Genomic DNA, 11,892 nt, shown 5'->3' on the forward strand with positions numbered 1-11,892 from the left:
GATTTTTTTCTGCTTTTTAAAAACCCCTAGTTTTCGATCCAGAAAAAGTTTTGATGGAAAATATTTGTCCAACCCTTTTAATGAGCTTTATGCCTTTTAGCACTAGCTGATGCTGAGAACCAGTGATACCTTGTAAAGATGTTTTCTCAAAACTGGGTTTGTGCCGGAATGCGGAAGGTTTATTTTTCCCAGGGGCGCCTGTGGATGGGAGCACGTAGGGCAATTTGCCGTGGGCCCCGCAAGGGCCACCAGGAGAATATAGTAATGCAATTTTTTTTAAAGAAGGGGCCCCCAAAATTTCTTTGCCCCAGGCCCCCTGAATTCTCTGGGCGGCCCTGAGGTGAGGGGCCCAATAGAAGATCCTGGACACAGCGCTCTGGCTCTTACTTTACTTGGTGACGTCAGCACTTTCCTAGCAAAGCTGCTGCTAAAGCACTGGATTTGGGGAACGGTTCGGCTCCGATTCAGAGATCTGCCTGCGGGGTGTGAACCTGCCAGGAGGAGCGGGAAATGCAACCAGCACCGGGAGGCGTTGGCTGAGCTCCAGGCTGCCCCCGTGTGGCCAAAGCTTAGAACTGAGCAATGGAGTTTAAAGCTGGCGCTGGGAGGGAGCTGAACACGCGGGGCACGAAGGCTCCTGCGTGTAATGCTTTTTAGGTGGGCAGCTGAGCGTAGCTGATTGCTGGAGTTCAGGGCTGCACCCCGGGGTGCTGAGCAGGTGTCTGTGCTCAGGTTGGCCTCGCTATGATGGTTTCTGGGAAGTTTGGGGCCACCAGTTCCCCCTAGGGAGAGGGGAGCCAGGTCAGCCCAGGAAGGGAGATTTTCAAAACTCTGGTACCGATTGGCAGTGGGACTGCCCCTGTGAAGAGCCGCTGCAGCCCCGCCAGGGAGAGCCGGTCTCTCTTTATGCAGCCCCCCCCCACATTCCTCGGGATGGGGGTTGTGCTCAAAGATCTGTGCCCCGTGTTTTAACCTCCATGTGAAGCGCACAGTGCATCAGATCAGTTCCAGGCTCCACTTCCACTGGCTCAGGCAAGATGGTGCAGAGGAGCCCCTGGGTGGCTGTGGGCCTGGGGAGGATGGCTTTTGATTTTTTGGCCTGACCGCTACGGGCAGCAAGGCCAAAAGTCAGATGGCCGGCTCTCCCGTCCACCACGCTCATCAGGAGCCCTTAGTCGACAGGCTCGGAGAATGCGGGCAGCGTCCCCCCTACCTCTCGCATGCAAAGCGAGCGCTCTGCCGCTTGAGCTAATTCCCTGCAGCTGGCCTGACTCTCAGGCACCGGGCAAAAAAAGGCAAGGGCTCTGTGGCCTTAAGCAGAACACAGCCTGAAATGGGGGCGGGGCACTACCCAGAGCTGGGGAAGGGGGTCCGAGTCCCAGCCACGCTCCTCGGCACAAACACCAACGCTCCCTCCCTGGAGTGTGTCTGGGCTGAGAGTTAGCCCCTGAAACAAGCACCAAACTTCAGAAGACAAGGCAGAGAAAGATCACTTGACGATTGCCTGCTCTGGCCATTGCCTCTGAAGCGCCTGGCATCGGTTACTGTCAGAAGACGGGATAGTGGCCTAGATGGACCATCGGTCTCACCCAGGAGGGCCGTTCCTATCTTAACCACTTTCCTCTAACCCAAGCAAAGCCAGGAGCAGGCCCAGCTCAGCAACTCTAGCAGACTCCCTGGCCCCTGGCCCAGCATAAAGCAAAGGGACCCTGCCTCCGCCAGGATAGACAGCCACCGACTCCCTCTTCCAGACCAACGCAGCCCTTCCCCGCTTTGGCTGTCTCCAAGCTGTCTGTGTGCTCTGCTCTGCTCCACGGCTGCCATGGTGCCTGAGATCAGGAGGCTGCGAGGTCTCACGGTCTCAGCTGAGCTGGTATCGCGTGCCACCGCGCCCATCTCCTCATTCCCTTCATGGACCCCTGGGATGTGAGTAATTCTGTATTTGAGTGGCTCTCCCTCCCGGCCAATGAGCTTGGCGTAAACTAGCAGGGAGGGAGGAGGAAAGGGATTGTGCTCCAGTGAGAGCTCAGAAAGAAAGGTGCAGGTCCCCCACTAGAGCCCAGCCCAGCAGAGCAAAGCAGAGCAGAGCAGGCTGGAGAATGTGTGTCTGGGTCTGACTACTTCTCCCATGCGCTTCCATTTGAGCTAACTTCCCCCAGCTGTCGCCAGCCTCCCAGTCAGCGCAAGGGGGAGAAGGGCCGGGGAGGAAGAGCTTTGTGCTCCGCAAGGGCTGGCCTTTTGGGAGGCCCAGCAGGGAGAGGGATGGAGGCCACTGGAGGAGCTGAGCCGGCTGACTGTCCATGGCTTCTAAAAGAAGAGCAAGCGAAGGTCCCGTGGCTGCCTTGCCGCTGGAGAATGCGGGCATTGATCCCGCTGCCTCTCGCATGCAAAGCGAGCGCTCTACCACTTGAGCTAATTCCCCTACCTTGGCAAGTTGCGTCTTGATCCATTCATTCGCTAACGGAGGCCACATCTTTCCCCGCGCCAGCCGGTGACTCCTTCCAAAAGGGTCAGGCAACAGAGGGCACCCCATAGGCCAGCTAGCTCAGCTGGTTAGAGCGTGGTGCTAATAACGCCAAGGTCATGGGTTCAAGCCCCATGCTGGCCACTCCAGGTGCAGGAGAGAGAGGGTGGCTTCTGCTCTTTTGGCTGACTGCTAGGGGTGGCAGAGGCCAAAACCAGGTGGGCCGGGAGCGGGCAAGAGCCCTGCTGGGCGCGGGCGCAGGCGCAGGGCAGGACAAGGCTCCGGACACCTCCTTGGTCTCCCCTCCCTGGGCTCCTCGCTCCACCTGCTGCCTGAAAGGAACTTGGACCCAGGGAGGAATCGGGTGAGCCCGGCCGGCTGCCTTCCAGGCTCATAGGAGGCCAGGCTTGAGCTGCCCGCCCGCGAAGCCAAAATCGCAGGCCTGCCGGCTCGCCCCCATTGTCCACAGAGGGTTGACCTGATGGCCCGAATTCTTGCCGTCCGCCAGCTCCACCCAAATGGACCCGATGCCGGATCACGCTCCCCAGCCCAAGCCACAGAGGAAGGCTTAATACTCGGCACCCCAACCTAGGGGAGAGGCTTCACACTCCGCCGGCGCAGGGTGACCTTTGGGACTTTCCTGGACACCATCCTCCCACTGCCCACAGCCAGACCCCCCAAGCCCACACTCGAGCCCACCCCTCCGACAGGAAGGAGCAGGAGGACCACTCCGCCCAGGAGCACCACCACTCGAAGTCAGCTTCACTTGCTTCCTCTTCTACCCCTTTCCTCCCAAGTTATGCGCGCCTCACGGGAGCCGGCCCTGGGGAGACGCAGGCACCGCACTCTGACTGGCGCAAGCCAAACGCCCACACCGAGAGTTTAGCACGGGCTCTTGAGGCACTGGAGGAACCCCATGCAGACGCACTGACGGAGCTAAGTTTTACGGCCAAGGGCCCTACCTGTGCAGAAAGCCAACTTGCTTGTGAAAAAGACTCCTCTTTCGGCTCCCCTTCCAAACTTCCAAATGCCTCCAAATGGGAAAACACACCCACTGAAACACCCAAACGGTCCTAACGCTGGGGCCAGGCGAAAAAGAAAAGCAAGGAAAAGATTTCTAAATGGCCACCCTGCCAGAGTCGTACAGCTCCGCACGTGAAACCCGTGGGAGGGACATTACACAGAAAAGGGGAATGGAAAGCTGCCCAAATTGAGATGCTGTGGAAAGCTACAGCCCCATCGCTACTCCTACTCTGCACACTTCTTGCAACAGCTGATGAAGGGCCAGGTGCTTTTCGCATCCAAGCCCACACCAGGGGAAGACCTTGAGAAGCTTCCCGTGGCTTGCCTGGTTCAGCTGGTCAGCGTGCGGCACTCGTGGAGGCCAGGGGCACCAACTTATATGGGCTCCTGGGGCTAAAGCCCCAGGAATATTCACATTCAGGGGCTCTGCTCCACCAATATTTGGAGCTAGGTTTCTCCCCTGCTTGGAGCGCCCCCCCCCGCCTCTCATCCCCCCCCGCCGCCGCCACCGCCAGGGCTGGAGCTTCCCCCCTCTCCCTGCCCTGGAGCTTCCCTGCCTGGACGTAAAGAGCGCGCAGCGCGCGTCTCTCTCCCTTGCTGCTGCTGCTGCCGCCGCCTAAGGGCTACAGCATAACAGCAGTGCAAGCTGCTGGTGCTGTAACACCTCAGGAGGGGGAGGGGAGTGGAGGGGGCCGTGCCATGCTTGGCAGCCCTCCCCTCCCCTCCCCCTACCTGGAGGAGACGCGAAGGGGACTTCCGGCCAGGAGACGGACATCACTCACCTTAGCAGCTGCTGGGGCTTCCGTGAGTATTTGCCCCTATGATTCCCCCCCTGCCCCAGCCCCCACTCCCGCCCAACGCTGGGGAAGGGGGGGGCAGTCCCACCCCCTCCCACCGTCCCCCAGGGAAGCTGTGGTGAGGGGCAGCAGGCTGCAGCAGGGGTCAGGGAGGCAGGAAGCCACATGTGAAGGCAGTGCCCCTCCCTACCACAGGGCAGATGGGGGAGGGGGTTCATAGACCTACCTGAGCAGCTGGGGCTTGGGTGTATTTTGTGCCAACTTGCCCTCCCTGTCCCCCCCCAAGCCACCACCCTGCAGCCCCCCCCCCCACTCCTGCCCCACGCTGGGGACGGGAAAGCCCCATCCCCTACCCCGAGTGAGGCGCAGCAGGCTGCACAGGGGAGGCAGGAAGCCACATGTGAAGGCAATGCCCCCTCCCCCAGCACCCACCAACCCACCCGCCACAGGAGGGATGGGAGAGGGAGGCTTCCTAGACCTGAGCAGCTGGGGCTTGGGTGAATTTTATGACACCCTGCTCCCCCGCCCCATAGTCACCACCACCCTGCAGACCCCACTTCTGCCCCATGCTGGGCAAGGGGCAGCCCCATCCCCCATCCACAGTGAAGTTATGGTGAGGGGCAGCAACATGGAAGGCCACCTGTGATGGCAACCCCCCCCCCCCAGTACCCATCACAGGGGAGGGGAGTGAGCTTTCTGGACCTGAGAGGGGCCCTAGGACCATGTGCAGTGACTGTGGTGCAGAGTGAGTGTGCTGCGGGGGGCAGGGGGGAGAGGGGGGGTCCCTCCCCTGGAGCTTGCTGCTGCCAGTGGTGGTGGTGGGGAGTCCTCTCTGGCCCTAGCCCTGGGGCAGCCTGTCTGCACCCCAAGTTCCTCATCCTCAGCCCTGCCCCACCCCAAAGCCTGCACCCCCAGCACCGAGCACGCTCCTGCCTGTGAACCCCTCATCCCCAGCCCCACCCCAGAACCCTCACCTGAGGGGGAAAACGTGCAACTTAAATTTGGTGGTCAGTTTGGAGTATCATTGTATTTAGCACAATATTTGATTATTTTACACCCTTCAAAGTATGTAACTGGTCGTATACAGGTGTTACGAAGTGGGAATGTGCTTAATGTTTTCTCTGAATACTGTCTGTGTGCCTCAGTTTCCCCTATGCATTTCTCAAGGCTCTAGATGGTGGGATAAGGGGGTGTGATTGTTGTAGAGCCCGAGAGGGACTGTGTGATGCCATCTGCACAGAGAATGTCCGACACCCTGTCTCCAGGCAACAGATGGCCTGGGCCCTCCCCTGCAAAGGTGCCAGCTGAAGGTGTTGGTGCGCTCCCTCCAGCTCTGACGGTGCCCCTCACTCCCGACCCACAGCCCCTGCCATTCCAGTCCTGACCTCCAGACTCACAGCTCTGCTGGTGCCCCTCACTCCTGACCTGCAGCGCCCTGCGCTCCCTCCAGCTCTGACGGTGCCCCTCACTCCCGACCCACAGCCCCTGCTATCCCAGCCCTGACCTCCAGACTCACAGTTCTGCTGGTGCCCCTCACTCCCGACCTGCAGCCCCCTGCGCTCCCTCCAGCTCTGACGGTGCCCCTCACTCCCGACCCGCAGCCCCCTGCGCTCCCTCCAGCTCTGACGGTGCCCCTCACTCCCGACCCACAGGCACAGCCCCTGCCATCCCAGTCCTGACCTCCAGACTCACAGCTCTGCTGGTGCCCCTCACTCCTGACCTGCAGCCCCTGCTATCCCAGCCCTAACCTCCAGACTCACAGTTCTGCTGGTGCCCCTCACTCCCGACCTGCAGCCCCCTGCACTCCCTCCAGCTCTGACGGTGCCCCTCACTCCCGACCCACAGCCCCTGCCATCCCAGTCCTGACCTCCAGACTCTCAGCTCTGCTGGTGCCCCTCACTCCCGACCCACAGCCCCTGCCATCCTATTCCTGACCTCCTGTGACGTTATGAGTGTAATATGATATTTCATTGAAAGGTGACAGGGCCAGAAAGAGTTAATTAACTCACCTCACCCACTGACCTGACCCATGGGTGAACCTTAAGGACTGGTTAGGAAGATCTGTAAATGAATAGAGCTTTGAAATGCAAGTCTGCATTGTTAGAGGTAGAAGGGGAGATGTTTGCTCAGGGCTTGTGATGTCAGCAAACAAGTCTTGTCTATTGCTGTAGTTTTAATTCAAAGATCAAAAAAGGAATATTAACATTTATGATCACACTTGAGTGAAATAGTATTATTGTCTCTGTGTCTCTTTGAAGGTTGTGCTAACCTGGATCGGAACTGTTTAATGGGTAAATTACCCTGTGCTAATTGCCAGGATGTTTGGGAGAAGGAGTTAAGCCCATTGTTTTCTCAGGCTGAAAGGCTGCTGGAAATATATAAGACCCCTGGGACATGATCCTGCTTCATCTCAGATCTGCTTTGGGATTTAAGAGGGGGAAACCTAAAACCATAAGGATTGAGATCCCGAGTCAATGACTGGAGTCACCCTGAATATGGACATTGGACTATCACCTCTGGACTATTTCTAAAAGGACTTTTGGCAACTACAAGCTCATCTCTGCTGTGCATCTGAACCTCAAGAATTGAATTCAAGTCTGTCTGTATATTGATCTTTTAACCAAAACTCTCTCTCTTTTTTAATAAATTTTAGCTTAGTTAATAAGAATTGGCTGTAGCGTGTATTTTGGGTAAGATCTAAGTTATAATTGAACCTGGGTATGTGGCTGATCCTTTGAGATTGGAAGAAACTTTTCTTTTATATAATGAGATCAGATTTTCAGGAATCATCATATCTGACATGTGTGTCTGGATGGAGGCCTGAGGCTGGGCACTTTAAGGGAACTGCGTGGTTTGGACTTCTGAGTAACCAGTGAGGTGCTACAGAAGCTGTTTTATGCTGGTTGGTAAATCTAAGTATTGGAATAACCACCAGTGTTTGGGGTGTGTCTGCCCCGTTTTGTTTGCAGTTCACCCTTATTGAGTGACCTCAGCTGGCTCCCACAGGCAGCACCGTCACACTGCTCCTTTCTAGTCACACTTTCTACACATCTAACATTAGTATATAATGTAATACAGATCTATCCCAACACCTGCCGGAGGTCCTCTGGTAACGCGGATTCGGCAGCAATTCGGCGTAACCGCTGCCAAATTGCCGCTGAAGCCATGGGACTGTCGGAGCTCCCACAGGCATGCCGCCTAATCCGCATTACCAGGGGACCTCCTGCAGGCAGCCTGACTGCCACCCTCACAGCGACCGGCAGGCCACCCCTCCGCAGCTTGCTGCACTGGTGCCTGGAGCCGCCCCTGTCCCTGACCAGGGCAGAGGATATTGAAGCTGAACATCCAGAGCTTGCAAGATAAAGGAGCAGGGGGGCGAGGCCTGGCAGTGTTGGCAGAACAGGAAAGCATCAGAGGGTTCTATGGCAACCAGGGGGATTGATGGGAGTCTGTCAGGGAGGAATTGGCGGCTTTGTTCCGGTGGCTGCGGAAACACCACAACATGAAAGAAACCAACAGTGCCAAGTCCTGCAGTGTCGCCTGTGGGATTTCTACAAGAGCATCCAGGCAGGGGAGCCAGTCAGCGTGTGACTGTACGACCGGATCAAGCGACAGCTGCCCGAGTTCCAGGAGATGAGGCTGCAGCTGGTCAATATGAGCGGGAGCACCGAGTGAAGGGAGGGGCGGCCTCTCCTGACAATTTTGCAGCCTGAAAGTAACGGAGACAAAGCAGGGGGATGCGGGGACTCAGGGCAGGACCTGTGGATCCAGCCGTGCAGGCCCACAGTCGCTGGAGGAGGAGAGAGAGTCCTGCGAGAGGAAGCAGCTGGTGGGAAGCAATAAGTGCAGAGTGCAAACCAGCCAGCCGAGAGTCACAGGGATCTCGAAAACAAAACAGCAGCAGGTTCCATGGTGTAATGGGCAGCACTCAGGACTTTGAATCCTGGAATCTGAGTTCAAATCGCCGTGGGACCTCTGCTAGGTAGGGTGGTTTGCTGCAAAGCCTTGGAGCTCAATGTGCTTGGTTACCCTCTCCCTGGCTGCACTAGAGTGATGTTTTTTTTCTCCTCCTCCTGGGTCACTGGTGCCCATTGGAGATGGGTCTCTCGTCCAGCTGGGCCGCTAGAGGGTGGGGTCCTAGAACTTAACAGTCTGGCTAGAGATTCCTGCGGGTTGACCTGATGGTTGGGTTTCTTGCTGCTTCACCTGATGTCCACAACTTTGGTCCCTGCAGCTGCAGCACTTCCTCTTGCCCACATGGCATGTAAAGGAAGCAGTGCCGAGGCCAGGCTTCCCAGGCTGCAGCCCAGCACCTCTCCTCCTCTGGGCACCTGGAGCAGAGGCGGCTGGTGCTGACAGCTCCAAGGGAAGGCTTAAAAGCCACAGAACAACTGAGGTCAGGGCCAGAGGAGGGCAGGACCATGCCTATGCGTGGCCTTCAGACAGGCACAAAAACACCCAGCCAGGCTGCTCCCTGCCATGCCAAACACCCATTGAAGCCCACCCACAGACCAGCATGCAGGGCAGCTGCTGATGCTCTGTGGCCAACATCAGAAGATGGTAGGAAAGCAGGGCCAGCCCCCCTGGTGGGGCCTCTGACCATTCCCACTCCAGGTGCTCACTTTGGCAGTGGGGCAGGAGATTTTACCCCAAGAGGCTTTTCCCCAGCTGGCGAGAAGCAGAGAAACATCCAGGCTCCAAAGGTGCTATTTAGCAAGTACCCTCCAGCACAGGGGCAGACGCACACTTGGAAGAGGGAAACTGCTCCACACACTAGCCCAGGCAGCCGCCCATTTTCTTTGGCAAGTCAGGAAGGGCAAAGGCGAGACTGGAAGCACCTGGGGCTCATGCCCCAGCCTTTGTGACACCCAACCCCCAACTCCTTCCTGGGGCTCTAGCTGAAGCCAGAGCACTGGCCTGAGCGGCCAAGAAGAGGTTCCAGCCCTGAAGGGAGCAGGACGTTCAGCCCAAAGGTAAAACTGCACCAGCACAACCACAAAGGGACTCGAACCCTCAATCGCCTGATCCGAAGTCAGACGCTTTATCCATTAGGCCACGTGGTCACACAAGAAAAAAAAATCTCTCCAAGAACTTCTTTAGAGAAGACGGGCACTGTGTTTCTCAAACTCGGGTCATCTACTGAGGGGGCCTGAGACTCTCTGGGCACAAGAAGTCGAGTTCCCAGCAAGATGTGAGATTTAATTCTCTGGAGACAGGTGCAGGGCTTTGGCAGGGAGGCTCAGGCATGGGGGACTGGGGTGCAGCGGATGGACCGGCTGTCTAGGTGTGGAGATTAAGTCACATGAGGCACAGAAGGGAGGAGAAGGAGGAATCCTGCTGATGGTCAGTGGCTGTGCAGAAAAAAGGGTGTTGATTCCCCCATCCTAAATGGGCTGGTTGGCTTGACCCTTCTCCCCTCTGCAGAGCATGGCGGGGGCTGCAGCTCACCCCCTGTGGGGCAGGAGTGCCCAGGTGCAGGGCGCTGGGCTCCGATGCACCTGGAAGGCAGCTCAGGTGAGGTGGGCAGGGCGTGTGGTGTCCATTCTGCGTTGCCTGGTGCTGGGCCATTGCACAATCCCCAGCCACGCCGCACAGCGCACCTCGAGAGGCGGTGGGGGGCCAAGCAGATGATCCAGCACGAGGGGGGAGAGGATGTGTGATTGGGGGGAGGAAAGGCCTTGGGCTGCACTGGGGGAGCGCAGAGCAGGGGTGACACCCCAGAAACCTGCAGAAAAGGGATGGACAGGTGGGCTGGGTGGATAGAAGAGGCAGCGAGCCTAAAAGGGGAGTGGAGTCTAGTGGTCAGATCAGGGAGGGGGCTGGGCGCCAGGACCTCTGGGTTCTATCCCTGGCTCTGGGAGCAGAGGTTTGGGGGTCTAGAGGTGAGAGCAGGGGGACTGAGAGCCAGGACTCCTGGGTTCCATAGTGGTGGGTGTTTTTTCCTGTGTCTCCCTCCCTAGAGATCCCAGCCCAGCCCCCTAGTGGAATCTGACTGGGGGAGGGGGTTGCCCTGCCACTCCAGACTATGATTCAATCCCCTCCCCTCACGGGCTCTGACATCACGGAATCTCCCCCCGCCCAAGTCAGAAAGTAGGAGCCCTTCCCCGCATGTGGAGGAAGCTAGTGAGTCTCTTGGGGGTCTCTGGCAGAGGTGACAGCACCCACCAGACACCCACTCATGGTTGCAAGGAGACCCCCCTGCACCCTCCTGCACAGCCCCCTGCTACGAGGGGCCAGGACGCCCAGCCAGGGTCAGGAGGTGAGATGGGGTCACAGTGGCAGGAAGGGGGCAGAGCTGGGAGTGGTGCCAGGTCTGGTGCTGGCTACACAGGGGAAAAACCACACTGCTCCCCCGCAACACACACACACACACACCCCTCCTGGTGTTGGGAGGGGAACAGGAGAAAGGACAAAAGAAGCAAGAGACAAAGAGAAAGGAGGAAGGGATGGATGGAGGAAAAGGTGAAACCAAAAGGACAAACCCTAATGTCCCCAGTGATTCTAAGGGACAAAATCCCAGGTGCGGAATAAAATTCTGCCTCCTTAAGCTCGTGTTTTCCATGCCTAGAATTCAACTGTGACCAGATGGATCAGACTGAACAGGTTTCAAACCTCGAGGAGGCTCTTACCTTCTAAACAGGGACGGCTGTTTTCTAGTAAAATCAGGCAAAGGGAAGGAGAAAACTCAAAAGAGGTTCCTCCTGGCGCTCACGTCCCTGAACCCGAATACTCTCTCGGTCCTCAAAGAGAGACCTGGAGAAGGAGACTTGCTGAAGCAAAGCCACAGGGGTCTCTGAGGTTTCCCTGGCCGCTCACCCCTGTCCTGCCTGGCTGATGTCAGCATCTCTCTGTGAGGTCACCACCTCCCCACCACCTTTGACCAATAGTCTGAGGTCCTGCAAAAGGCCTTTGTGATGTCACTGCCACACCCCTCCCTTGCTGTGCTAATGTCCTGCCCCTGCCCAGGCACTTTGGAGGTTTGAGCTACTCCCTGTGGTCACCCCACTCAAGGAGCGTTCATTCTAGGCAGCAAGCCGGCTGGACAGGAAAACATCAGATGCTGCTCCCAATGCTACACTCAGTTTTTCAGAGATTAGTCGACTTTATGGCCAGAAGAGACCATTAGAGCATCTAATCTGATCCCCTGCATATCACAGGTATGAGACAATAGCTACTTTTTGGGCAAACACATTCCAGAAAGGCATCTAGTCTTCATTAAATGACATCAGGAGATGGAGAATCCACCACTTTCCTTGGTAGCTTGTTCCTGTGGTGAATCATCCTGGCTGTTGAATATTTGTCCCTTAGTTGTAATATGAATTTGTCTCTTTTCACCTTCCAGCCATTGGGTCTTGTTATGCCTTTCTCTGCGAGATTAAAGAGCCCTTTCATACCCAATCTTTTCTCTCCATTAAGGCCCTTCAACACTTCAATGAAGTCACCTTTCAATCTTCTTTTGATAAGCTAAACAGGTTGAGCTCGTTCAATAGCTCCCTAGAAGGCATTTTTCTCCAGCCCTCAGAACATTTGCCCCCCACCTCCCCGGTGGCCCTGCCACTGGGCGCGGGGCTTTCTTAGGTGCGGGGCCTGGTTCGGGGGAATTGGTGG

General features: G+C 57.1%; 2 non-coding genes across 2 annotated transcripts; one reads left to right on the top strand and one right to left on the bottom strand.

The window, feature by feature from the left end:
• Nucleotides 1–2,349: 2,349 nt before the first annotated feature.
• TRNAA-UGC lies at nt 2,350–2,422 on the bottom strand. The gene has a single exon. It is a non-coding gene; the product is annotated as a tRNA-Ala (tRNA).
• A 112-nt stretch (nt 2,423–2,534) lies between these two features.
• TRNAI-AAU lies at nt 2,535–2,608 on the top strand. The gene has a single exon. It is a non-coding gene; the product is annotated as a tRNA-Ile (tRNA).
• The last annotated feature ends 9,284 nt before the right edge of the window (nt 2,609–11,892 follow it).

Source organism: Mauremys mutica, unplaced genomic scaffold, assembly GCF_020497125.1.
Source record: "Mauremys mutica isolate MM-2020 ecotype Southern unplaced genomic scaffold, ASM2049712v1 Super-Scaffold_100312, whole genome shotgun sequence".
Lineage (NCBI taxonomy): Eukaryota > Metazoa > Chordata > Testudines > Geoemydidae > Mauremys > Mauremys mutica.